Source organism: Balaenoptera borealis, assembly GCF_965194805.1.
Source record: "Balaenoptera borealis genome assembly, chromosome: 9".
Lineage (NCBI taxonomy): Eukaryota > Metazoa > Chordata > Mammalia > Artiodactyla > Balaenopteridae > Balaenoptera > Balaenoptera borealis.
In genome coordinates, this window is record NC_138873.1 from 14,508,012 (window position 1) to 14,535,630 (window position 27,619).

At 38.2% G+C, this 27,619-nt stretch overlaps 1 protein-coding gene across 3 annotated transcripts in view; it reads right to left on the reverse strand.

Annotated features, from left to right (window-relative positions):
- Positions 1 to 27,619, reverse strand: part of ESR1 (estrogen receptor 1) — a 259,159-nt gene that overhangs the window by 162,076 nt on the left and 69,464 nt on the right. The window lies entirely within an intron of this gene.

A 27,619-nucleotide genomic window follows, 5' to 3' on the forward strand; every position in this document is an offset into this window, starting at 1 on the left:
TGAAAATATCTTAAACAAGCATGTTTATTAAATGTCAAATACTAAATATATGCTGTTCCAGAATACTTGTTCTTCAGTGGGAAGATACCTAGCAACCTGACATAACTACTGGTCTCCTATAAAACTAGATTTCCACTGCTGAGGATGCAGGAAGAGAGAGAGAAAAAAAGAAAGAAGTCCTCAGTCTGAATGCAAAAGCTGATGTCAGTAGTTAGGGTAGCAGAAGATATTCCACAATAAGCTGGCCGGAACACTCTTAAACTCAAATAAGATGCAAACTTAAAAAAAATCTGTAAAAACAGCTCAAGACTTGGATAACACATCAATCACAATAACAGTCCAATCATAAGTCAAACTTACAGAATCTTTGAATTCTTTGAAGTCCTAATACTTTGTGAAGATAATTAGGTGGTTCCCTGGCCTCATACGTATTGCACCTGTGTCCATTTCTAAAAGCCAGTCATTTTGCCCATGTTTAGTGCAAATCAGAAGTTATGATAAAGGATAAAGAGTTGAGCATCAAGATGAAGATTGTAGCCCAAATGAAAAAAGAAATACTCCTATTGCTGCCATTTCAGAGAAAAGTTCTTAGACTTTACTCATAGCTCATGAAATTATAGATATGTAATTAGGATATGTTCCAAAGGGAGATGTAGGTGGAAAATTAATTGCAGATTCCAGCTTCTTAGTAAGGAAAGGGCTTCCCCAGAAGCATACTGTCCCTTCTGGAGAGAACACAGGGGGACTTCTGCCCTTTCTCACGAGGGCTGGTGCCACAGCCCCATATATAATCGGCTTCATCAAATTCTTTGATTCTTGACAATTGGTAAGTGTATATCTCTTTTAAGCTTACTATATTTTTGGAAATGGTTATGGCATATAAAGTATATTTTTATTGTGATTCTGGGATGTCCAGTAAACAATCTGAAATTATCCTGTTTAAACTGGCAGGGCTTTGATTCAATTAAGAAAGAAGTTATTAGAATTGAACACATAGATTTTAGGTTTATTCATAGGGATACCTCAGTGTCTAGGGCCTCCAGCCTTCCAGGAAAAGCCTGTGTAGTCATTAAGTTAGTGATGACTGTCTGAATGGTCTGACTAGGGAAAGGGTAGAAGAAATTGTTTCAAGCCACGTGATAGACTTGTTTTGTAACTGAATAAGAAATATTTTAAAAACTAGAAAGAATATTTAGTTGAGATTTGATCAGATGGGCTATTCCATCTAATATGTTCTTTAGAGCTGATACCAAGGTTTTAGCTGGTAGAGGAAGTAAAAGCGAGTTTAGCTACTCATGGAGTACATTTATGCAATAATGATAATAAAATGGTTTTATCTAGGCTGAAGTTCACCTATCCTGAATTCAAATCAGAAGCGTCCATTTCTTGGAAGGACGAGAATTATCATTATGGAGGCGATTATACTATGTTCTGTGGAGGGTGCTTTACATATCACTTCATTGAAACATCTGAGATATTAACCCCAATTTTATAAATGAAAGGGCCTGTAGAGGTAACGATGGCTTAACCCAAAGGCACACAATTAGGAACTGACAAAAAATTAGAACTCAAGACTGCTAATCTCAATGTCCATACCCTTTTACTCGCTATACCATCCCCAATACTACTATGATTTGTCAAATGTCATGACGATTTGCCTTATTGGCTGTTGACTCAGTGCACAGGATATGCAGATTCTCATTATCATTTCTTGATATTATATTTATTATGAGTTATTTTACTTCGGCTTCATTGCACATTATGCAGTAACATGAATATGCTAGCAAATTCTTTCACAGTACATGATGATTTTTTAACTCATTCAGAAGTTACACATCCAATATGATTAAGCAGGACAGAGAGTTAGTTTCAATCAATAAGCAGATGGGTTTTAAATACGGCAATGTACAGATGATGAAGTCAAAAGAAGGCTGAAGGTATTTTAATAAAAAAGTAGACACAAGTACAAAGGATAATCTGAGAAGCTCAAAGAAATTGTGAGCCCTGAATTGCAGAGAATGGAGCAAAGTAAAAAGTTCCTTACAGTAGACAGAAAAAAGAGAGAAAATTGGCTTGCTGAAAATGATGAGGGAATTGGAGACAGGGATAAGGAAATGACAGTTATTTTTCCCATGATTTTAAGGTGAAGGAATAGAACACAGAGCTCCTGAAAGTAAAGATTTTATTTTTCAGAGAGAAGGCACATAAAGCCCACATGCAGCGGAGGAAAGAAAAATTTAAGTTTTGATGAAATATCCTGAATGGAAACAGGAAGAATAATGGTGGACAGGGGGTTTCTAAAGATGCTACTTTGAAAATTACAAGATTATCACAATAATTCCTTTTTAAAAGGAATCATTTTTGAACTAAGGGCCTGATTGTTAAAAGAATTCTCTGGTAATTTTAGTGATGCTTATAATTTTTAGCTCAGTATGTGAAAAGAAGATCTAATATACATTATTCTTCTTCATAATATTACGATTTTACAAAATCTGAAATATCACACTGGGACTCAGCCTTCTTTGGGAGGACAAAATTAAAACTGAAGATATATGGACTAAAATGGGAAAAAAAGATCACTTTGGTTACCAGGTCCTATCAGAATAAGTTTCTCATAGGTATTCTAAGAGAATAAACTTCCTCGAGTTACTATCTGTATATTATCAGCTATTCATTACAATTATCAAATACAATAACCAGCTCATCTGCCAAAGATATGAGTTAAACTGCCATTTTAATAATTCTTCTTTGTACCAGCAAATGTCATTATTTGAAATAGGGTGAAACTTAACAGAATGAACTTGTTAAAAATAAAGCAAATGCATCTACGAGATCTTAATTATAATTACATAGTCATTTGTGATCATTTCCAATAGTTCTTGGCAAAGACAAATGAGCCTAATGAGTTCCATTAATGGACTGATGTGTTCTGTTTACGTGCAAGGAAGGGACTTAATAAAAGTGTCCAAAATAGCAGGAAGGCATACAAAGTGACAAACGAGGTATGGGTGAAAATCTACACAATGGTGTAAGTGGAAGCATCGTGTCAAGAAAGGGATTTCAAGTAATTTGAGAAAGTGATTCTCACCAAAAGTCAGTAAAGACTCAGCTGGTAAAATGGCTACTTTTAGCTTTTTGCTTTTTAATAAATGAAAATGGTATTAAGGTTGACATTCTCCCACTCCTAATGTTCCTGTTATCATAAGAATCTGTAGGACTGGCCTAGTAGGATGTTTATACTGATGTATTGTTACAGCGTGAGATCTGTCCCTCCCTGGATTTCACAAATGTCATGGTGCAAGGCGATGACTGGCACCATATTTTCGTTTGGTGGGATTAGAAACCTTGGGACTATTTTCACCAGCTGTTCACCTCTTCCATAAAGCAATATAGATTTCAGAGAGGATAACCTCTATGATTAAATTATTTTTAAATGACACACACAACAAAAAATAAGTTAGGGATTAAGTGAGATGCTGCTAGAAACACTCTAACAAGGGAGATAAGTTAAACAAAGATAGGCTAAGCAAATCATATAAAATCAAACCAGTCCTTCACTTAAGTTAACTAAAACTTATTTCAACTGAATCTAAAAATGAAGGGATTCATAAACTAAGTTCCAAATGTAATGTAAGATACAGTATCTACCAGTCACACCAAATGCTTTGGGGTTTCTCTTGTATCGTACCCTCTCTCCTTCACTTCTCCAATTTGATGTTTTCCAGTTGTTAACACAGCTCAATAGACTTCTCTGTGGTGATGGAAATGCTCTACAGCTGGGTTGGACAATACGGTAGCCACTAGCCATTCTGGATACTAGTGGCTACTGGGTACTTGAATGTGGCTGGTGCAACTGAGGAGTTGTATTTATAATATTATTTAATTTTAACTCATTTGAGTTTAAATGGCCACAAGTGGCTAGTGGGTACCTATTGGGCCATACACTAGACAAATGTGCAAAAACTAAGTAATATCTGAGGATGCTGAACAGGGCTCGAGAAGAACGAATAGCATGTGTTAGAATCACCTGGGGAGTTTTGAAAACAATTCTGGGAACCTCCCTCAGAGAGTCTAACCTAATTGGTTTGGGAAGAGGCAATGGAAACAGGATTGCTATCTCTAAATCAGAGCAATAAATAAGCTTAAGTAAGAAGATGCTCCCAGGACTAGAATTTCTGGCACTGGATTCATTTTACATCACTTATGGAGGCAGCTGTGAGGGAGGCCCTTCCGGAGTCAGAGCAGGTTACAAAGTGAGATGACACATTTTGAAGCCTCTGATTGATTTTCAGAGATTGTTAGAGGGAGCTATAAAGATACAGGAAAATGAAACATCAGAAAGATACAGACATGGGAAGAAACAGGAAAATTCACTGAGCGTAAAAGAGCTATGAAACTTTTAACAAGTGAACTGGCTAATAGAGTTATTGAAAGAACTGTAAAGACAATCTTTCAGTAACTATACTACCCTTGTTACTACTTTATCAAAATATCTGAGTTAAGGATATTTAATCACATTGGTTAGCCCCAGGGATAGCTTTGTCTATAGGTTATACTGTTGACCAGAGAGCTCTATATTTTTTTGATTACATATCTCTATTAGGAAAAAATACTTGAGCAAGCACCCCCGATAGATGTATATATTTTGCTGTACTACTGTACTAACATATTATATGACTATAACACAAGCTGAAACATAAGTTTCTAAATGAGACAAAAAAAAAGAAAAAGAAATTATTTTCTTCCAAACCAAACATTTCCCTCTTCGCAGAAATTCCACTGAACAGTCTGCACGAGATATGTAGTGTATCCTTCAGGAACTATGTCAGAGATGAAAAGGATGTTACTGCCAATAGAACATTCTCTCCACCTAGTTTGTGCAGTCTTGATAATTGGTCACAGCGCCCCCTCTTTTGTCCTCTGTCTCCTCATTCACAGCATCTTGCAGCTGAATTTGTCTGTGGCCCACACCTACAGTTCAGTTTCTCCCAGGCCCCAAGCCAGCCACTGCAGACAAAGACAGTATGTCAGCCTTCCTACTTGTCCCTCTGGTGAAACTTGTGATTACATCAGGCTCCCAGACACAGCACAGCCTATATTCCACATCCACACCCAAGACCTGAGCAGGTAAGCGTGCAGGTCACCAAACGTCCCCCACTCCTCACCTATATCACTCCCCGACGGATCCGTTGGCCAAGTTCTAGAGGTCATGCTTCTGCCCAAGGTTTTCAGAGGTGAGTCTCAGCCCTGAACTCAGTGGCAGCTGGGGAACCATTTATGGCACTTGCCCACGCATCTTCCAGCGACGGCCCCAGAGCCCTGTCCTGCTGTGGAGGACCCTGTGCCTTCCAGGCAGATACCTGACGCTGGCTTACGCCGCGACTCCGCCTGAGAGCCCTCCTGTGCCACACCCACTGAAAACAGTTCTTGGACTAACACCCACTTCCTGAAGCCCATTTAGTTTTTCTCATCCTCCACCACTGTGTCCTGGCCTGAGACACTCTAGGGTCCCTCTCCCAGCCTCAGTTGGCTCTCTTCCTTGATCGCACAACTGGCATCGAATTGGAGACACCCTAAGTTATGACATGATTCACTAAAAAAATCCACACTCCTTTACCTCACTGTGAATGGCTAGCAGATGTCCCAGGGAGTCTGTGCCAAGGCAGTGGGGCTCTTCCTCCGAGTGTCACTGCCCTGTAATGGGATAGGGCCCACGACCTTGGTGTCATTAGCACCCCGCTCTCACCAGCTGAGCTAACCCGTCTCTAAGTTCCAGTGAAAGTTTAAGGTCACAGAGATTGGCTTGCTCTTTTCCATTTTATTCATTGAAGATGGGGTGAATTACCTTGATTGCAGAAGTTGCCCAAATAAAAACATTTCAACTTCGCAACATTTCGGAACAAGGTGTGCTGCTAGTGGACGTGAAGCAGGCAGTGAGAATGAGCTGCCATGTACCAGTTATAAAATCTCTCGGAAAGAAAACCTGATGGCAGTGGGGTGCCTGGCTGAGAAAAAAGATAACTTTAAACATAAAATCATCAAACTCTTTGCCAGTGATTGCCTTAAGAAAACACATTGAAATAAAAGGATGGGGCATACGTTATTGTTTCAGAACAACTTTTTTCACAATTGTTTGGAAAGCTTTTATTGTTCCCGAAATCTCTTTGTTTCCTGTTTACCTTCAAGAGGGACTGATTCCAAAACAGTCATTGGTTATTGACATTTCAATATCATGATGCTGATGTTGAATAAACTCACTCCATGATATTTCTGAGCTTGCCTAAAACACAGTTAAGTACCAAATGGGGAATAAAATAATTACAGTTGTGAAATTTAGCAACTAACTACAATGAGAATAATGTACACAGTTGTTATAGTAAGATAGCTGGCAACCTCATTCCTAAGAGAGAGAAAGAAACATATAAAAAGAATTGCCATGAAGAAAGTTTCCTAAAAATTAAAGAAATGAAGGAGAAATATTATTCCATTAAATCTATATAAAAATATCGAAGTTTTTAAAAAATTTTATTCATAAATAATTCACCTGCATTGTTGAAAACAGAAAAGACAGAGAAGAAAAAAGTAGAAAATAAAAATCATGCATAATTCCCTTACCCAGGGCTAACTGCTACTAGCTTCTTGTTGGGTACCCTTCCAGAATCATGTATTCATTCACTTATTCACTCTCCTCTTTATTGCTCAGTATAAGCCTAAATAATTAAAATACTTAAATATTATTTATAATCTGCTCTCTTCATGATATAGTCCACATCAAGAAATATATCTTTATATATCATAATTGGTAATGTTTACAGTGTTCTTTTATGTGATATTATGATTTCTGAACCAACACCTCTGGATTGATTCTGACAATATATATCAAAAGTCATGGGAAAAGTGCATAACTTTTGACTCAGCCATTCAAGTTCTAGGAGTGAATCCTAAATAAATAATTATTGTGGTATACAAAGATTTAGCAAGAAAGCAAGAAACAATGTAAATACCAATAATTAGGAAAATAATTCAATAAATTACAGTATTCCATTTTGGAATATTAATGCAACTGCACTAATAACCTTATATTGAAGGATACTCAGCAACATGGGAAAATTTTAAATGAATAAGCAATGCAATCCTGAATTTGTAAATTTAAAAAAAATATATATGACATGTCAGAAACAGTAAGATAATGTAATTTTTTAAAAAGATATGTCTTTTAAATGTCAGTAACACGAAATAGCTAGGAGTAATTTTTTTAATATGCAAGACCTTTTGGAGAGAATTTTAAATTTTTATTAAAAGTCATTTAAAAAGACCTAAAATAAATGGAGAATTATATAATGTTAATGGGTGAGAAGACTAAGTATCATAAAGATGTCAAACCTCCCTAAACTAATTTATAAATTCAAAATAATTTCATTAAAAGTTGATTGTAAAAATTCTTTTGGAAGCAAAAGTAGCCATAAATAGCCAAAACAATTTTGAAAAAGAACACATTTTTTTTCAAGAAGGATTAAAAAGTCAAAGTAATTACAAAGTTATGGAAATTAAAACTGTGGTTTTATTGACAAATAGAGGAAAGAAATACCAAAGAGAGCTCAGAATCAGATTCTCTCTTAGAGAGGAACTTCATATAAAAAGGAAGTAGCTTTACAGATCAATGAAGAAATAACGTATTGTTTAATTAATAGCTCTGGGACAATTTGGTTATCCAAATGGAAAAAAAATAAAATTGTATTCCTACTTTTTGCTTTTTGGAACTTTCTGGAATTTTTTTCCAAATATTTTTGATCCACAGTTGCCTGAATCCGTGGATGTAGAACCCACGATACAAAGGGCTGACTGTATTTTATTCTTTTAATATTCTCAGTATTTTTGAAATTTATCTTGCTAGGGTTTGTTCTGCTGTTTGTTTGTTTTGTTATTTGTCCTTGTATCAGATGATTCTCTAATTTTTTTTATTGGATTTAAATCAAAGAGTCACCTAGTACTGATTTCCTTTTCCTTCCAGTGGTTAAATTTCAAAATACATTCCTTGAATATCTGACAGATGTGGATGGGCAATTTTCTGACCCATTACCACTATTAAAAGCCAGAAACCTACATCACTTTGGGAGTAAACAACACATCCATGTGAAGTGAATCAATTCCACATGTACAACATTTAATTTTGGGAAGTCCTCAAGTGAATAAATGGTGAACTGCAGCCCTGGAGCAAACGTAGGTAAGTTATTCCAAAATCAATTATTATTAAAGAAAATCCTTAAAACTTATTTTTTTAAATCTTTCATTTAGTGAATTGAAACCACATTGAGAGAGAGAGAGAGAGGGAATTAAAATGTGTGAAAATATGATTTTTAAAAAAATAGAGCTAACAATATCTGCCTGCAAGAAAGAATACCTGGAAAATTCATTATGAAACCACCGTGCTACAACTAATAGTTTATAGGAAATTCCCATGTATAACAAAATGCATATTTTGAATCCTCAAGAAACAAAATAATGAACATAAAAGTATACGCTAAAGGAAAAATAAAACAGGAATTATCCACAATAAAGATGCTATACCTAGAACTTCTCAAAACAAATATCTATAAAAAGTTTCAACAACCAACAAAATAGTTCATCTTACCTGTGATACTAAATATTACCAAACTAATTCAATAATGAGGAAATCTTATTTTAACTTAATAAATTTGGAAACGGCTCTTTTTTAACTTCCTAAAACTTGCTTTTCTTTGACTTAATGTACAGTTTTATTTATTTGTTATGATAGTTGTAGTATTTGGTGTCATTACTTTTTATGCCTAAAATTGCATAATACATTTCCCATAGTTCTATGCACTAGGCAAAAAGAGAGAGGGAGAAAGATGGGGGAGGGAGAGATCATTACAGTTAGTGGTGTTACTTCAGTCATGCTTAGTGATCTGAACAACAGACTAATGTCAAGAGAATGGTTTATCTAAACATTAAGATAAACCACCTCTTCTCCTTTTCCTATTAGCATTGAACTCACCATCAATAACTAATATTTACAAGATATCACTGTGCTATGAATAAAACAAGAATATGACACTCTTTGCTTCCAGAAATTAAAAAGCTAACTGCACAGATATGAGATGAATATATTTTTAAAATACAATACTAAGTCGTTAGCTTGGCTGAACTCAATCTGGCACCTAGAAGGTGAATCCTATATCCCATTCAATTAAGTGTTCAAATAAACAAAGATATATTAAGTGTAGTGTCAGGCAGCTGGCTGGGTGCTGGTGGAATCGCACAATCAAAGGACCAGAAGCTAAGGGGCGTGGGCACTCTACCACTCGAGAGGCCAGGCTAGGGATGAGACTCAGTGACAGTACTGAGGCCAGAGCTGAGTGGTCCGGGTATCTATGGGTGACAGTAAAGTCTAGACACAATTCTAGCAATGAGAAATGAGCAGTCAGATAAATAACCTAGTAGTCAAAAATCAAAGCTTTATGCAGATGGGATCATGCCAAAGATTAGAAATGAAAATGAGGGGGGTCTGGGCAAGATGGCGGAAGAGTAAGACGCGGAGATCACCTTCCTTCCCACAGATACAGTAGAAATACATCTACACGTGGAACTGCTCCTACAGAACACCCACTGAACGCTGGCAGAAGACGTCAGACCTCCCGAAAGGCAAGAAACTCCCCACGTACTTGGGTAGGGCAAAAGAAAAAAGAAATAACAGAGACAAAAGAATAGGGACGGGACCCGCACCAGTGGGAGGGAGCTGTGAAGGAGGAAAGGTTTCCACACACTAGGAGCCCCTTCGCGGGCGGAGACTGTGGGTGGCGGAGGGGGGAGCTTCGGAGCCACGGAGGAGAGCGCAGCCACAGGGGTGCGGAGGGCAAAGCGGAGAGATTCCCGCACAGAGGATCGGCGCCAACCAGCACTCACCAGCCCGAGAGGCTTGTCTGCTCACCCGCCGGGGCGGGAGGGGCTGGGAGCTGAGGCTTAGGCTTCGGTCGGATCGCAGGGAGAGGACTGGGGTTGGCGGCGTGAACACAGCCTGAAGGGGTTAGTGCACCACAGCTAGCCGGGAGGGAGTCTGGGAAAAAGTCTGCAGCTGCCGAAGAGGCAAGAGACTTTTTCTTGCCTCTGTTTCGCGGCGCGCAAGGAGAGGGGATTCAGAGCGCCGCCTAAACAAGCTCCAGAGACAGGTGCGAGCCATGGCTATCAGCGTGGATCCCACAGCAACAGGGGCACAGAGGGAAAAACAGAGAGATTCCCGCACAGAGGCTCGGCGCCGAGCAGCACTCACCAGCCCGAGAGGCTTGTCTGCTGACCCGCCGGGGCGGGCGGGGCTGGGAGCTGAGGCTCGGGCTTCGGTTGAATCGCAGGGAGAAGACTGGGGTTGGCGGCGTGAACACAGCCTGAAGGGATTAGCGCACCACAGCTGGCTGGGAGGGAGTCCGGGAAAAAGTCTGCAGCTGCCGAAGAGGCAAGAGACTTTTGCTTGCCTCTTTGTTTCGCGGTGCGCGAGGAGATGGGATTCAGAGCGCCGCCTAAACGAACTCCAGAGATGGGCGCGAGCCGCGGCTATCAGCGCGGACCCCAGAGACGGGCAGGAGACGCTAAGGCTGCTGCTGCCGCCACCAAGAAGCCTGTGTGCGAGCGCAGGTCACTCTCCACACCGCCCCTCCCGGGAGCCTGTGCAGGCCGCCACGGCCAGGGTCCCGTGATCCAGGGACAACTTCCCCGGGAGAACGCACGGCGTGCCTCAGGCTGCTGCAACGTCACGACACCTCTGACGCCGCAGGCTCGCCCCGCCTCCCCCGTTCCACTCCCTCCCCCCGGCCTGAGTGAGCCAGAGCTCCTGAAGCAGCTGCTCCTTTAACCTCGTTCTGTCTGGGCAAGGAACAGACGCCCTCAGGCGACCTACACGCAGAGGCGGGTCCAAATCCAAAGCTGAACCCTGGTAGCTGTACGAACAAAGAAGAGAAAGGGAAATCTCTCCCAGCAGCCTCAGAAGCAGCAGATTAAAGCTCCACAAACAACTTGATGTGCCTGCATCTGTTGAATACCTGAATAGACAACGAATCATCCCAAATTCAGGAGGTGGACTTTGGGAGCAGGATATATTAATTTTTCCCCTTTTCCTTTTTTTGTGAGTGTATATGTGTATGCTTCTGGGTGAGATTTTGTCTGTATAGCTTTGCTTTCACCATTAGTCCTAGGGTTAGGTCCGTACTTTTTTTTTATTTTTTAACTTAAAAATTTTTGTTTTCCTAATAAATGTTTTCTTAATAATTTTTTCCTTATTTTCTATTTTTAAAAATTAAAAAACATTTTTTAATAAGTTTTTTCATATTTTTTATTTTAAAAAATTTAAAAAAAATTTTTTTCTTAATAAATTTTTTTCCTAATAATTTTTCTCTTATTTTTTATTATAAAAAATTAATAAATCTGTTTTTAAAAATAAAAAAAATTTTTTTCTTAATAAATTTATTCTTAATAATTTTTTTTCATATTTTTTATTATAATAGCTTCATTTTATTTTATTTTATCCTCTTTCTTTCTTTATTTCTATTTTTTCTCCCTTTTATTCTGAGCCATGTGGATGAAAGGCTCTTGGTGCTCCAGCCAGGCATCAGGGCTGTGCCTCTGAGGTGGGAGAGCCAACTTCAGAACACTGGTCCACAAGAGCCCTCCCAGCTCCACGTAACACCAAACGGTGTAAATCTCTCAGAGATCTCCATCTCAACATCAAGACCCAGCTTCACTCAACTATCAGCAAGCTACAGTGCTGGACACCCTATGCCAAACAACTAGCAAGACAGGAACACAGCCCCATCCATTAGCAGAGAGGTTGCCTAAAATCATAATAAGGCCACAGACACCCCAAAACACACCACCAGATGTGGACGTGCCCACCAGAAAGACAAGATCCAACCTCATCCACCAGAACACAGGCACTAGTCCCCTCCACCAGGAAGCCTACACAACCCACTGAACCAACCTTAGCCACTGGGGACAGATACCAAAAACAATGGAAACTACGAACCTGCAGCCTGTGAAAAGGAGACCCCAAACACAGTAAGATAAGCAAAATGAGAAGACAAAAAAACACACAGCAGGTGAAGGAGCAGGGTCAAAACACAGCAGACCTAACAAATGAAGAGGAAATAGGCAGTCTACCTGAAAAAGAATGCAGAATAATGATAGTAAAGATGATCCAAAATCTTGGAAATAGAATAGACAAAATGCAAGAAACATTTAACAAGGACGTAGAAGAACTAAAGAGGAACCAAGCAACGATGAAAAACACAATACATGAAATTAAAAATACTCTAGACGGGATCAATAGCAGAATAACTGAGGCAGAAGAACGGATAAGTGACCTGGAAGATAAAATAGTGGAAATAACTACTGCAGAGCAGAATAAAGAAAAAAGAATGAAAAGAACTGAGGACAGTCTCAGAGACCTCTGGGACAACATTAAACGCACCAACATTCGAATTATAGGGGTCCCAGAAGAAGAAGAGAAAAAGAAAGGGACTGAGAAAATATTTGAAGAGATTATAGTTGAAAATTTTCCTAATATGGGAAAGGAAATAGTTAATCAAGTCCTGGAAGCACAGAGAGTCCCATACAGGATAAATCCAAGGAGAAACACGCCAAGACACATATTAATCAAACTATCAAAAATTAAATATAAAGAAAACATATTAAAAGCAGCAAGGGAAAAACAACAAATAACACACAAGGGAATCCCCATAAGGTTAACATCTGATCTTTCAGCAGAAACTCTGCAAGCCAGAAGGGAGTGGCAGGATATACTTAAAATGATGAAAGAGAAAAACCTACAACCAAGATTACTCTACCCAGCAAGGATCTCATTCAGATTCGATGGAGAAATTAAAACCTTTACAGACAAGCAAAAGCTGAGAGAGTTCAGCACCACCAAACCAGCTTTACAACAAATGCTAAAGGAACTTCTCTAGGCAAGAAACACAAGAGAAGGAAAACACCTACAATAACAAACCCAAAATATTTAAGAAAATGGGAATAGGAACATACATATCGATAATTACCTTAAATGTATATGGATTAAATGCTCCCACCAAAAGACACAGACTGGCTGAATGGATACAAAAACAAGACCCATATATATGCTGTCTACAAGAGACCCACTTCAGACCTAGAGACACATACAGACTGAAAGTGAGGGGATGGAAAAAGATATTCCATGCAAATGGAAATCAAAAGAAAGCTGGAGTAGCAATTCTCATATCAGACAAAATAGACTTTAAAATAAAGACTATTACAAGAGACAAAGAAGGACACTATATAATGATCAAGGGATCGATCCAAGAGGAAGGTATAACAATTGTAAATATTTATGCACCCAACATAGGAGCACCTCAATACATAAGGCAAATACTAACAGCCATAAAAGGGGAAATAGACAGTAACACAATCATAGTAGGGGACTTTAACACCCCACTTTCACCAATGGACAGATCATCCAAAATGAAAATAAATAAGGAAACACAAGCTTTAAATGATACATTAAACAAGATGGACTTAATTGATATTTATAGGACATTCCACCCCAAAACAACAGAATACACATTTTTCTCAAGTGCTCATGGAATATTCTCCAGGATAGATCATATCTTGGGTCACAAATCAAGCCTTGGTAAATTTAAGAAAATTGAAATCATATCAAGTATCTTTTCCGACCACAACGCTATGAGACTAGATATCAATTACAGGAAAAGATCTGTAAAAAATACAAACACATGGAGGCTACACAATACACTACTTAATAACGAAGTGATCACTGAAGAAATCAAAGGGCAAATCAAAAAATACCTAGAAACAAATGACAATGGAGACACGACAACCCAAAACCTATGGGATGCAGCAAAAGCAGTTCTAAGAGGGAAGTTTATAGCAATACAAGCCTACCTCAAGAAACAGGAAACATCTCGAATAAAAAACCTAACCTTGCACCTAAAGCAATTAGAGAAAGAAGTGCGAAAAACCCCCAAAGCGACCAGAAGGAAAGAAATCATAAAGATCAGATCAGAAATAAATGAAAAAGAAATGAAGGAAACAATAGCAAAAATCAATGAAACTAAAAGCTAGTTCTTCAAGAAGATAAACAAAATTGATAAACCATTAGCCAGACTCATCAAGAGAAAAAGGGAGAAGACTCAAATCAATAGAATTAGAAATGAAAAAGGAGAAGTAACCACTGACACTGCAGAAATACAAACGATCATGAGAGATTACTACAAGCAACTCTATGCCAATAAAATGGACAACCTGGAAGAAATGGACAGATTCTTAGAAATGCACAACCTGCCGAGACTGAACCAGGAAGAAATAGAAAATATGAACAGACCAATCACAAGCACTGAAATTGAAACTGTGATTAAAAACCTTCCAACAAACAAAAGCCCAGAACCAGATGACTTCACAGGCGAATTCTATCAAACATTTAGAGAAGACCTAACACCTATCCATCTCAAACTCTTCCAAAATATTGCAGAGGGAGGAACACTCCTAAACTCATTCTACGAGGCCACCATCACCCTGATACCAAAACCAGACAAAGATGTCACCAAGAAAGAAAGCTACAGGCCAATATCACTGATGAACATAGATGCAAAAATCCTCAACAAAATACTAGCAAACAGAATCCAACAGCACATTAAAAGGATTATACACCATGATCAAGTGGGCTTTATTCCAGGAATGCAAGGATTCTTCAGTATACGCAAATCAATCAACGTGATACATCATATTAACAAATTGAAGGAGGAAAACCATATGATCATCTCAATAGACGCAGAGAAAGCTTTCGACAAAATTCAACACCCATTTATGATAAAAGCCCTGCAGAAAGTAGGCATAGAGGGAACTTTCCTCAACATAATAAAGGCCATATATGACAAACCCACAGCCAACATTGTCCTCAATGGTGAAAAACTGAAACCATTTCCACTAAGATCCGGAACAAGACAAGGTTGCCCACTCTCACCACTATTATTCAACATAGTTTTGGAAGTGTTAGCCACAGCAATCAGAGAAGAAAAAGAAATAAAAGGAATCCAAATCGGAAAAGAAGAAGTAAAGCTGTCACTATTTGCAGATGACATGATACTATACATAGAGAATCCTAAAGATGCTACCAGAAAACTACTAGAGCTAATCAATGAATTTGGTAAAGTAGCAGGATACAAAATTAATGCACAGAAATCTCTTGCATTCCTATATACTAATGATGAAAAATCTGAAAGTGAAATTAAGAAAACACTCCCGTTTACCATTGCAACAAAAAGAATAAAATATCTAGGAATAAACCTACCTAAGGAGACAAAAGACCTGTATGCAGAAAATTATAGGACACTGATGAAAGAAATTAAAGATGATACAAATAGATGGAGAGATATACCATGTTCTTGGATTGGAAGAATCAACATTGTGAAAATGACTCTACTACCCAAAGCAATCTACAGATTCAATGCAGTCCCTATCAAACTACCACTGGCATTTTTCACAGAACTAGAACAAAAAATTTCACAATTTGTATGGAAACACAAAAGACCCCGAATAGCCAAAGCAATCTTGAGAACGAAAAATGGAGCTGGGGGAATCAGGCTCCCTGACTTCAGACTATATTACAAAGCTACAGTAATCAAGACAGTTTGGTACTGGCACAAAAACAGAAATATAGATCAATGGAACAGGATAGAAAGCCCAGAGATAAACCCACGCACATATGGTCACCTTATCTTTGATAAAGGAGGCAAGCATATACAGTGGAGAAAAGACAGCCTCTTCAATAAGTGATGCTGGGAAAATTGGACAGGCACATGTAAAAGTATGCAATTAGAACACTCCCTGACACCATACACAAAAATAAACTCAAAATGGATTAAAGACCTAAGTGTAAGGCCAGACACTATAAAACTCTTAGAGGAAAACATAGGCAGAACACTCTATGACATAAATCACAGCAAGATCCTTTTTGACCCAGCTCCTAGAGAAATGGAAATAAAAACACAAATAAACAAATGGGACCTAATGAAACTTAAAAGCTTTTGCACAGCAAAGGAAACCATAAACAAGACGAAAAGACAACCCTCAGAATGGGAGAAAATATTTGCAAATGAAGCAACTGACAAAGGATTCATCTCCAAGATTTACAAGCAGCTCATGCAGCTCAATAACAAAAAAACAAACAACCCAATCCAAAAATGGGCAGAAGACCTAAATAGACATTTCTCCAAAGAAGATATACAGATTGCCAACAGACACATGAAAGAATGCTCAACATCATTAATCATTAGAGAAATGCAAATCAAAACTACAATGAGGTATCATCTCACACTGGTCAGAATGGCCGTCATCAAAAAATCTACAAACAATAAATGCTGGAGAGGGTGTGGAGGAAAGGGAACACTCTTGCACTGTTGGTGGGAACGTAAATTGATACAGCCACTATGGAGAACAGTATGGAGGTCCATTAAAAAACTAAAAATAGAACTACGATATGACCCAGTAATCCCACTTCTGGGCATATACCCTGAGAAACCCATAATTCAAAAAGAGTCATGTACCAAAATGTTCATTGCAGCTCTATTTACAATAGCCAGGACATGGAAGCAACCTAAGTGTCCATCATCAGATGAATGGATAAAGAAGATGTGGCACATATATACAATGGAATATTACTCAGCCATAAAAAGAAATGAAATGGAGGTATTTGTAATGAGGTGGTTGGAGTTAGAGTCTGTCATACAGAGTGAAGTAAGTCAGAAAGAGAAAAACACATACAGTATGCTAACACATATATTTGGAATCTAAGGAGAAAAAAAAAAAAAGGTCATGAAGAACCTAGTGGCAAGATGGGAATAAAGACACAGACCTACTAGAGAATGGACTTGAGGATATGGGGAGGGGGAGGGGTAAGATGTGACAGGGTGAGAGAGTGGCATGGACATATACACACTACCAAATGTAAAATGTAAAATGGACATATATACACTACCAAATGTAAAATAGCAGCCACATAGCACAGGGAGATCAGCTGGGTGCTTTGTGACCACCTAGAGGGGTGGGATAGGGAGGGTGGGAGGGAGGGAGATGCAAGAGGGAAGAGATATGGGAACATATGTATATGTATAACTGATTCACTTTGTTATAAAGCAGAAACTAACACACCATTGTAAAGCAATTATACTCCAATAAAGATGTTAAAAAAAAAAAGAAATGAAAATGAGGAGGCAGAAGGCAGACAATGAAGTATATGTTAAAATCAAGGGTGGTGAGGTCAAGAAGGAGTCAAGCGTCAAGATGGCAGAAACTGCTCTCTTGCGGTTGGAATTGACTGTTCACCAATGCGTCCAGCTTGTCCTCAGGCTGGCAGGGTTCAAGATGCTCAGTACCTGGGTTAGCACCAGGATACTGACAAGCAGCTCACCTGACCTGATTAACACAGGGAAGGAATATAAGAGCTATTCAGAGGAAAAAGGTGATGACTTACAGGGAGTCCTAAACGAGTGAAAGAGAGGGGCTTTAGTAATCATGGAAACTTACTACTAATAAATAAAGTATTAATAACTAACTTCAGATTGAAGGGAGGCAGAAAGGGATAAGGTACATTCTGTGGTCAATGAGCAGACCTGCTCGTTGTAGCCAAAGGTTTCTTAGGACAGTAGGAAAGAGAGTATGAAAAAAATAGGTGTGATTCAGAAGATAGAGAACTCTGAACGTCAGGCTTGGCAGAAGGCTAAATTATAGGTTCCTCGGGGCTAGGCACTACCTTTTATATATCACTGATTATCTAAGCTGAGCTAAATACATAATAATTAATTACTAAATAATCCTTGATTAATTGTGACAGTGTAGAATTGAATTTTATATGGAGACTAGAATTAAGTACATAAGGCAAAATTTGAATGTACTCTTTATTACTGCTGTAACCAACTTTTATGGAGGGCTCACTACAGGCCAAATATAATACTAAAAGCTATAGATTAATTCTTACACAACCTTGTTAGGTAGATGTTATTATTGTCCTCATTTGGCAAATAAAGAAACTGGGGTTAGAGAAGTTAAGTATCACGCTCATGGTCATACGTGTCTAGACAGAGCTAAATTTTGAATCCATGGGGTCTGATTACCAAAGCTAAAGACATAACCACCATGCTACACCATATATGAAATATGAAACTTAACATTTGTGTGCCAATTTTTAAATATCAAAAGATAATTCATGCCTTTAATTCTCAGAAGAGCCTGATGAAGTAGTTAACGTTTTCATACAGGTATGTTTTCTATGAGACTGGGACCCACAAAGAGAAAGAAATAAATCTAGTATGGGCAGGACTTAACTTGGCAATAGGACATATCCCCGCGAATATCAGCCGGAAGTTGAAACCCCGAAGTACAAAGGGCCAGCCAGCAAACTTGAGCTTGCCTGATCCCTGGGAGCACTGATAGATATCACTAGGGTCACAATCGGTGGGTAAACTGAGGCAGCTGGAATTTTTAGGCCAACTCCAATCCTAGGTCTCTTGAGGGAATGAGGGGGCTTGGTCACCTTTTATGTGAAAAATCTCTTTCCATCATTAGGTTGTCTAGACACTATGCTCAGTGACCATGTTTTACCCTTGTGTCTCCAAACACCTTCACATAGTAAATGCTCAGTAAATGTTATCTGTAAATGATTTAGGCTATGAAGTTTGGACTTGGCCTAGCATTTGTTAGGTAAAATTTTCTAAATAACAGTGCCAAAAATGTAATACAAAATAAATATAATAGTAACTAGTCTTAAGCAAGCTTTTAAAGATATCAACCCCTAAGTATAATTTTGTATGTCTCTCACTACTTTTTATTTGCTTAGTCAAGCTTAAACTAAACAATGTGTCGCCTCCAGATGTAACCAGAACATTTCTTTATAATGACTCCTCACTTTACCTTCAGTCTCTCTTAGGGCTGGCGTATATTTCCGTGATTTCCAAGAGGTCTCACCTCAAGTGTGTTGGTCTACGCCTACTGGATAAGTTTTCAAGGAAAACTCACCAGACTCCCTTGTGTGGTATTTAACCAGGAACTTCTCAAAATTCACTATCTTTTCAGCTTCTTCCTTTCTCTGTTCTACAAGGCAGACACTAGAAAGTTTCACCAGTTCCTGCGACTCAAGTCTTAGGCATGACTATTACATCTTTAATAACAGACAAGGACTTACTGATCTTCTCAAAGTCCTATCTCAACAAACTTTGTTCCTGAACTCTTTCTTTGACGTGGCTAAAAAAATGTGTAGTGATATTATAACCATCTGCTCATATCACTATGAACATCAAACTCATTTTGGTGACACTCTTCACTCCAAAGAGATAGACTTTCCAAGCTAATCGATGAAGAGAATAGCTTTGTCCATTCCAACAGGTTTTTCCAGTTGCTGGTTGCTCTGCAAATTTAGCTTGAAATATAAATATGATAGCTAGTGAGGTTGTTCCTCATACTGGGAAACTTGTATACATACCTTTAGCTTTAAATTCTGACCCTCCCATCATAAAACACAAAATTTAAGATTTGAAAGATGCTCTAGAGACCACTCAGTCCTAAGCCCATATTTTTCAAAAGTGACAACTGAGTTCAGAAGAATTAAGTGATCTGCCCAAGGGTCTTGAAAGAGCCAGGTTCAGACTGGACCCTTAGCCAGGTCTCCTTTTACTTGACAAAGTTATCTTTTTTATACCAGAATAATCTAAAGATTTAAAAAATAAAAACAGATGGGCTTTCAACAAATATTGCAACTGTTACCTGAAAATAGTGAAAACCCTTGGCCTGAAGGAGAAAATGTCATTTTTGAATGATATTAAGCAATAGGAAGTAATTAAATATTAAGTAATTCTTCTTAAAATAACCATCACACACTCCATATAAATGTAATTTGGTACTTCTGCTGTGCAACTAAGCCAAATGCGTTGATTAATGTTTTTGTTGAAGAAGAGTAGTATTTTGTGCCCACAGTAATTGTTCCTAAGTCATAATTTGGTCAGTGTGATACTAGTATCTTACTTATACGTGTGTCTACATTTCATGATGATCTAAATCACTCCAGGTCAGTGAGGCAGTGCAGTACAATGAAAAGAGCCCTGAACCAGGTGTCAGGAGTCTTGGCTTCTGGTCTGAGTGGTTAACTAGCTGTGTGACTCAGACAAGAACAATGAGCTGAAAAACAACGAGGTGGACTAGGGGATCTTTTAAGTTCATTCAGCTCTAGACACCATTTATTATCCTAATCACAATCATTGAAACAAAATGTAAACACGTGAAAATTTATGCGGTCTTAGGCTTATAGAATTTAAAAACAGCAATTTATTCATACAATTACTGCCCCCAAAGTTCTGCATTTTGTAAATTCTATTGACAGAAAGGGTCCTTACCTCATCTCAAAAATGATTTGCTTTTGCAAATCAAATTATAGGAACAAGAAAGACCCATTTCTGGAATTTTTGTAAGAACCCGTCAGCATTTCTTTTAACATTCAAGGTGAGACATGGTCATTCATGAAAAGGTAAATGAAGATCCCTCTTCCTGTCCTTTAAAAACCAAAATGACCTCTAAATAAGCAATCAAAATTACTTCAGCATAAAACAATGAAATCAGTATTCTAACTATAACTTATATAAAAGCAAAAGTATGATTGTCAGTGTTTCTTGGTTCATTTTATATATGCAGTGAACTTCTACTGAAATATTAAAATAGCCTGACATTTAATTGTTTTCTAATATCCATTCATAACCAATTGTAATATACATGAAACCTACATCTAAATGAATTAGTGAAATACAGCACATCTGAAACAAGCCCATATTTTTCCAGAAGTACTGGTTCGCGCCTACTCCTGGGTTTTTTCCTGCCCTATTGTGTCCACTCATCATGTATATAAGAGAGGCGTGAAGACAAAATTCACATCCATATTCAGCATCCCTCACACAGCTGTCAGGAAAGCTAGATGGGGGATTCCTGCACTGAGTACGGAAGAAGGGTAAACGAACCTATAGGTCCTTTCCAAGTGTTAAGAGTCCATGACTCTCTAATTATTTTTCAGTTTCAAATCTGAAAAGTTCATATTTCTGGTTGTGATAGATTACAAAAATGGTTCCAGTTTTTTAACCTTTGCCAGATAACTCTGAAGGCCCCTCTCACGAAACCTAAGGACTCAGCCATTTGACTGGCATTGGCCCTCGGACATCAGCTGATAATGCAAGCAAAAACCTTGAAATAGGCTTGTGATTTGGGGCTTGTTCTCTTTTGTGCCTCTGCCATTACTGGGAGAACACGCCTGGACTAGCCTGCTGGAGGATGAGAGACTTGTGAAGCAAAACTCAGTCATCCTAGTTGCTCCAGCCAGAACAGCCAACTGACCTCCCCACATATGAGTGAGCCCTGCCAATATCAGCATCCTCCTAGTCTCTCCCTGACATGTAATAGATGCTTCTTGTATTGCCATTGAGATGCTGAGGTGAGGTTCTGCTCTGTGGTGGAAGCTAACTCCTATACAGGTTTTAATTTCCAAGCAGATATTCTCCCTTAATTAGAAAAACAGGACTCTTGACACTCAATCTATTCATAGCTCAACACTTACAGTGTACTTTCAGTTGTGCTCATTCATTCTGTTAATTCGTGCATGCTACAACTATTTCTCGACTGTCTATTAGTTGCAGGCACTGATCTAAGCGCTTGAAATACATCAGTGAATAAAACATACAAGCGTGTTTTGTTTGTTTGTAAGCACCCATCTGGAGCTTATGCTCTAGTAAGGGAGACAGACATCAAGCAATAAATCATCTAATAATTAATTCTATGGTGTATTAGAAGGTGAAACTGCGGGATGTGGTGGCTGCTCTATTAAATGCAACCATCAGGATAAGCCTCATTGATAAATTGATAATGGAGCAAAGAATCTGAGGGAGGTGACGGGGTTAGGTGCCCAAATATCTGGGGGAATGGCATTCCAGGGAGAGGGAAAAGCTAGAGTAATCGGTCCAAGACATAAGTGCGCCTGACATGTAAGTATGCCCACGTGGTTTAGGGTAAGCAGGAGAGAGAGAAGTAGGAAAAGAGGTGAAAGAAGTAAGAATGGGGAGGAGACATGGTCCTCTGGCCACTGTAATGACGTCAGCTGGGTGAACGGGGAAGCCGTGCAATGTTTTGAGAAGTGATATGATTTGATTTCCATTTTTAATGTATCTTTAGGGAGAATAGATGGTAGGGAAGCAAGGAAAAAAGCAGGTAGGGCTTTAGCAATAAGCTGGGAGAAAGATGATGGTGTTTCACACCAGAGTGTCAACAATACAGGTGGTGAGAAGTGGTCAGATTCCAAAAATATTTGAAGATAGAGCCACCAGAATTTCCTGAATGTGAGGTATGGGAGAAAGAGAAGTGTCAAGGTTAACTCCATTTGTTTTGGCCTGAGCAATTCAGAAGATGAAGTTATTAACTAGGATGGGAAGGATTGCAGATAAAGCATGTTTGAGGGTAAAGACCAGAAGTTCAGGTTTGAACAAACTGAGTTTGAGATGTTTCTTAGACACTCAAGTGAGGAAGACACCTGAGAAGCTGTATACAGAAGTCATGGACTTGGGAGAAACTTTGGGCTAAAGGTATAAACAGGGCAGTCATCAGCATATAAATGGTATTTAAAGTCATGGGACTAGATGATACCAAAAAGGAGTGAGAACAGACAGAAAACAGAAGAGACAGAGAAAATAACATGAATTCCCAACCCTGCCTTCTGAAAAAGCTTGGATTCACATGCAGCGACAAGTCTCACAAGAATTGTTGGACTATCCCAAGAAAGAAATTCACATTTACATTCTTAATTCATTGATTTGGTTCTCCTGTCATTAACATTAATAAACAGTTACTTCTGGCAAAAAAAGAGCCAATGTAGGATCAAAGGCAACCTAATTTTCTGGACTGGAAACTCATCCCATCAATGAAACAAATTATACTAACACATGACTATAAATATTAAACTTAGGCAAAAGGAAATATTTTATTTTCCAGCTCTTCATTGGGCATCTCAGTTATTCTGAACCCACAGCATACATTTCCCCATCTATACTATTATTTTTATTTTTTTTTAATTATTATTTTCTCACTTTAAAATTGTAACATTAATTTGTTAAATTTATTTATTGTTTTGGAATATTTCTCAAAATTAAATTGCAATGTTGTCACCAAAATAAAGACTAGTGACAATTATTACTTTATCTCAAATTTCTTCTTACTGTGTTACAAGCAAGCACAACCAGGATGGGCAGTGCATGAGTCCTGCACATCAATTAATTTCTGGTGACAATTTCCTTGTCTGAAAAATGAAAACCTTGCCACCAACACACTTCCGAGTTTATCGGGAGGAATTTTAACAAGTTTGTATAAATCTCTGGCATCATAAAATGCTAAACAACAAATCTCATTCATCATGAAGCTATATCCAGCATATGACACCAAAAAGAAAAAAAGAAAAAGCAGATGTGTCTGAGCCAGGGTTTTACTCCTCACAAAGGAATTAGATATTTATACTTAGTACTAGTGATAAAATTGCCATTCTTTTCCTTCCAAAAAAAATCTGTGCTGAGTATTTAGGTAAGATAGGAATTATTTTTAGGATAGATCTACAGGCATACCTCATCTTATTGTACTTTGAAGATATTGCATTCTTCACAAACTGAAAATTTGTGGCAACACTGCATAAAGCAAGTCTATTGGTGCCATTTTTCCAACAGCATTTGCTCATTTTCTGTCTTTGTGCTCCTTTTTGGTAATTCTCACAATATTTCAAACTTTTTCATTAATATTATATTTGTTATAGTGATCTGTGATCAGTGGTCTTTGATGTTACTCTTACGACTTGCTGAAGGCTCGGATGATGGTTAGCATTTTTTAGCAATGAAGCATTTCTTAACTAGGTATGTACATTTTTTTAGACATAATGCTATTGCACACTTAGTAGACTACAGTATAGCGTAAACATTAACTTTTATATGCACTGGGAAGCCAAAAATATTTGTGTGACTCACTTTATATTTGCTTCATTGCAATGGTCTGGAACCAAACCTGCGATATCTCTGAGGTCTGCCTGTAATCACTAACACTTGTGTTGTACTTTATAAAGTACTTCACATGTTATGAACTGTGACCTTTACAAGAAACTTGTTAAGTGTAAATTATTTATTTTTATTTTACATCTGAGGATAATGAAACTCATAAAAATGACTGTAACAGGATTGCTCAGCAAGTCTGAGGGGAAGCCAGTATTTGGTCCAAGAATTCCATCTCTGAGGTTTTCCCCTTTCCACCAAACCAAGCTAGAATGCCAAGTTCTTGCTTGGATAATAATATACACCTTGGAAGTCAGATGGTCTGAATAACACCCCGGGTTGGACTAAAGCCAGCAGTGGCTGGCCAAAGCTCTGAACTTCCACTGGCCGCTGGTCTTCCATTCTCATCTTCATCTTCCACCCTGGTCTTAACTTGTCTTCCAGATTGTTATTTGCCACTTCAGGTGCAAATGTCCTCTTTGTACAAGGAGGATTCTGATGGAAGGGGCTAGGTGATTATCCATGTTTGCACTCTTCATAATAGCTCACCCTTAAGCAGCCCTGAACAAATAACTATTTAAATGAATTAAGTCATTATTTCATGGGAAAAAAATTTCTTGAACACTCACTTGGTGACTTGCTTAGTGCTAGATCAGTAGGCAGGACAGAAAGAGTCCCCACCATCGTGGAGTTCATGGACAGATGTTGAACAACTAACACTAATAGTGAGGAGAGCTCAGGGAAGAGTTGTTTCCTAGGAAAGGGAGAACACAGGAAGCTAACCTAGTGTGGGGCAAAAGGAAGACCTCCCTGAAGAAGAGACATTTAATCTGCCACTTAAGGTTGAAGGGGAGGGAGACAGATGAAAAGGAAAATGCAAGCTAGGCAGAGACCAGCAGCACTAAGATGGGAAAGTGCATCCCCTAAAGCATGTCTTAAATCCTGCATCTTACTGAACCATCTTGGCTCAGGACCAAATCTAATAATGATGTTGGGATTTTCAGGGTACAGCAGGCATCACAAGAGATTAAAATAAATTTCTTCATGTAGATAAATCATGCACTGTTTTGGATATTTAGGATATTTTAATAAATGTATTCAGCCTTGCTATAAAAGTAAGGGGTAAGTTTGTGGTTCTCTCTCTTTTATCTGAAATGAAACATTTTATTTCATATGGAGAGATTCAGTATTCTAATTGGTCTCTAGCCTGGTTCAGACACTGGATTCTTGTGAAACCAGTAGGAAAATGTTGTAAAGATTTATCTAGTCACAGCTGTTCTTTACAAGTAATTTCAAATTTTATAGTTGGCTATAACTGTATTTCCAGCTGTAAATTAGGTCTTTATTGGGTGGGATCTGGGGAGTTGTTATACAAGGTGTCATGAGGTTATGTGTGGTATCCCATACTGTGGAAAAAAAGTAAATTATATTGTGTTATGGCAAACACTATACATATAATTCAAATGAGATGTTCTCACAGCCTATAGTTTTACAATTTTAAAGCTTGTCGTAAAACTTATACACATGTATAAACTGCCAGAAAGACACATGTTTTCATTTTATGTAGACGGATACTAACAACTGCTAAGGAACCTCTATGGGAAATTGTTATGGACTGAATTGTGTCTCCTCGAAAAATCACATTGAAGCCCTAACCCCAGTACCCCAGAATAGTACTAAATTTGGATATAGGGTCTTTAAAGATGTAATAAAGATTAAATGAGGTCCTAAGGGTGGGGTCCTAATCCAATATGACTGGGGTCCTTAAAAGAAGAGAAAAAAACACGACCGATGCACACACACAGAGAAAAGGCCATGTGAGGGCACAGCGAGAAGACGACCACCTTCTAGCCAAGGAGAAAGGTCTAGGGTGAAACCAAACCTGCTGACACCTTGATCTTGGACTTCCAGCCTCCAGAGCTGTGAGAAATCAATTTCTGCTGTTTAAGTCACCCAGTCTGTAGACTTTGTTATGGCAGGCTGAGCAGACTAACACAGCAGCAAACTAGTATAGATATATATTTTGCAGTCATAAATATACATGTACAAGTACATGCATGCACACATAGATTGACTATGTGCAGTAATTATCTAAAGTCCTATTTGAAAGCAGTGGGAAGATTTTTATTATGTCTTTGCATGTTAAATTTTTCGTTAGATAAAAATGTGTATGCATAATTTATATTTATGCATCCAGATTGTATCTGGATATTAATTAAGAAAAACAGAATTGTTTTTATGAAGTAGGGTCAATGTATGGGTACCCTCAAAGAAAAAAAATGTTTTGGACCAATTTACAAGTTGATCATTTCAGCTTTTAGAGAGAATTTAAGAGTCTGGGCTTAATCTACCTACAACTGCCAAAGAAGAATATTAAACTTGGACTCTACTCTTTCAAAGTAAACTTTTTGCATGTAGCTGTTTTATTCCTGTCACTTACCAAGTTACCTTAAGAAGCTTTTTGTGAGTTTAATTAAGCCTGACTAATTCTCCAACAGTACAAAGAAAAATGAATTCCTTAAATATTTAATCCATTTATGACTCAAAGTGTCATTTTCTGAATGTGGCTGTTAAATTTTTGGAATTAATTACTCTTTGAATCAAAGCTGTTTTTACAGACACTCAAGACATACAGTCACAGCTCACACAATGCGTAAATTCAACATTTCATCTGTTCATCAAGAGAATTTATTCCAAATGCTGTATTCAAAATCTCAACCCGGTAGGTTTATTTATGGCCATTAACAAAGGAATCTTTGCCTATAAGCGCGGTAATAATCAGGCATGATTGTTGGTTTTTCCTCTGCCTCCCCCTTCGTCCAAGTGTTAATGAGTTAAAGGTTAGCTTCCCTCTATTTGCACAATCGCTACTCTTTTTCATGGCCACTTTGTTCTCCTTAACTAATCTCAAGCCTCCTCTCCATTGCAGGCAGCACCATCATAGGTCTGTCTCTCTCCTTCATATCATCCTAAAACACTGGATGCACCCATTCCTTTATTTCACTTACACATCTCCTCTTGTTCTCTCCCAGTATTTTGAAGGCTATTCAAGACTAGAAGTGTTCTTCAAGACTAGATTCCAAAGAATACAAGGAGATCAATCAGGCAACCACATTTATGGAGCACCTAATATTCCCAGAACCAGACACTGGATTCCTGTATAAGAAAACTGGAAGAATGGATACATGAGGAGACAGAAAACCACACATACACACACCCACATCACAAATACACGGGCACAGATCCCGACCACCTTGCGATGCTAGTCCTCAGAAATCACTGCATTGTTCCCAGCTCCATACTGGATGCTGAGATTATGTGGGCTGCTAGTTAACTCAACTTCTAAAGGAGAAAGCTGCCTTTTGATTGAAATTCAAATTCCCTAAGGGATGTGAAGGAATTGAAAGATGACAAACTAGCTCTTTAGCTTTCACATGTACAAGTCTCAATGTAAGGAAAGTTTCTTCCCAGATACCATTTTCTAGCATTAGGAATATAAACAGTAACTGAAAAAT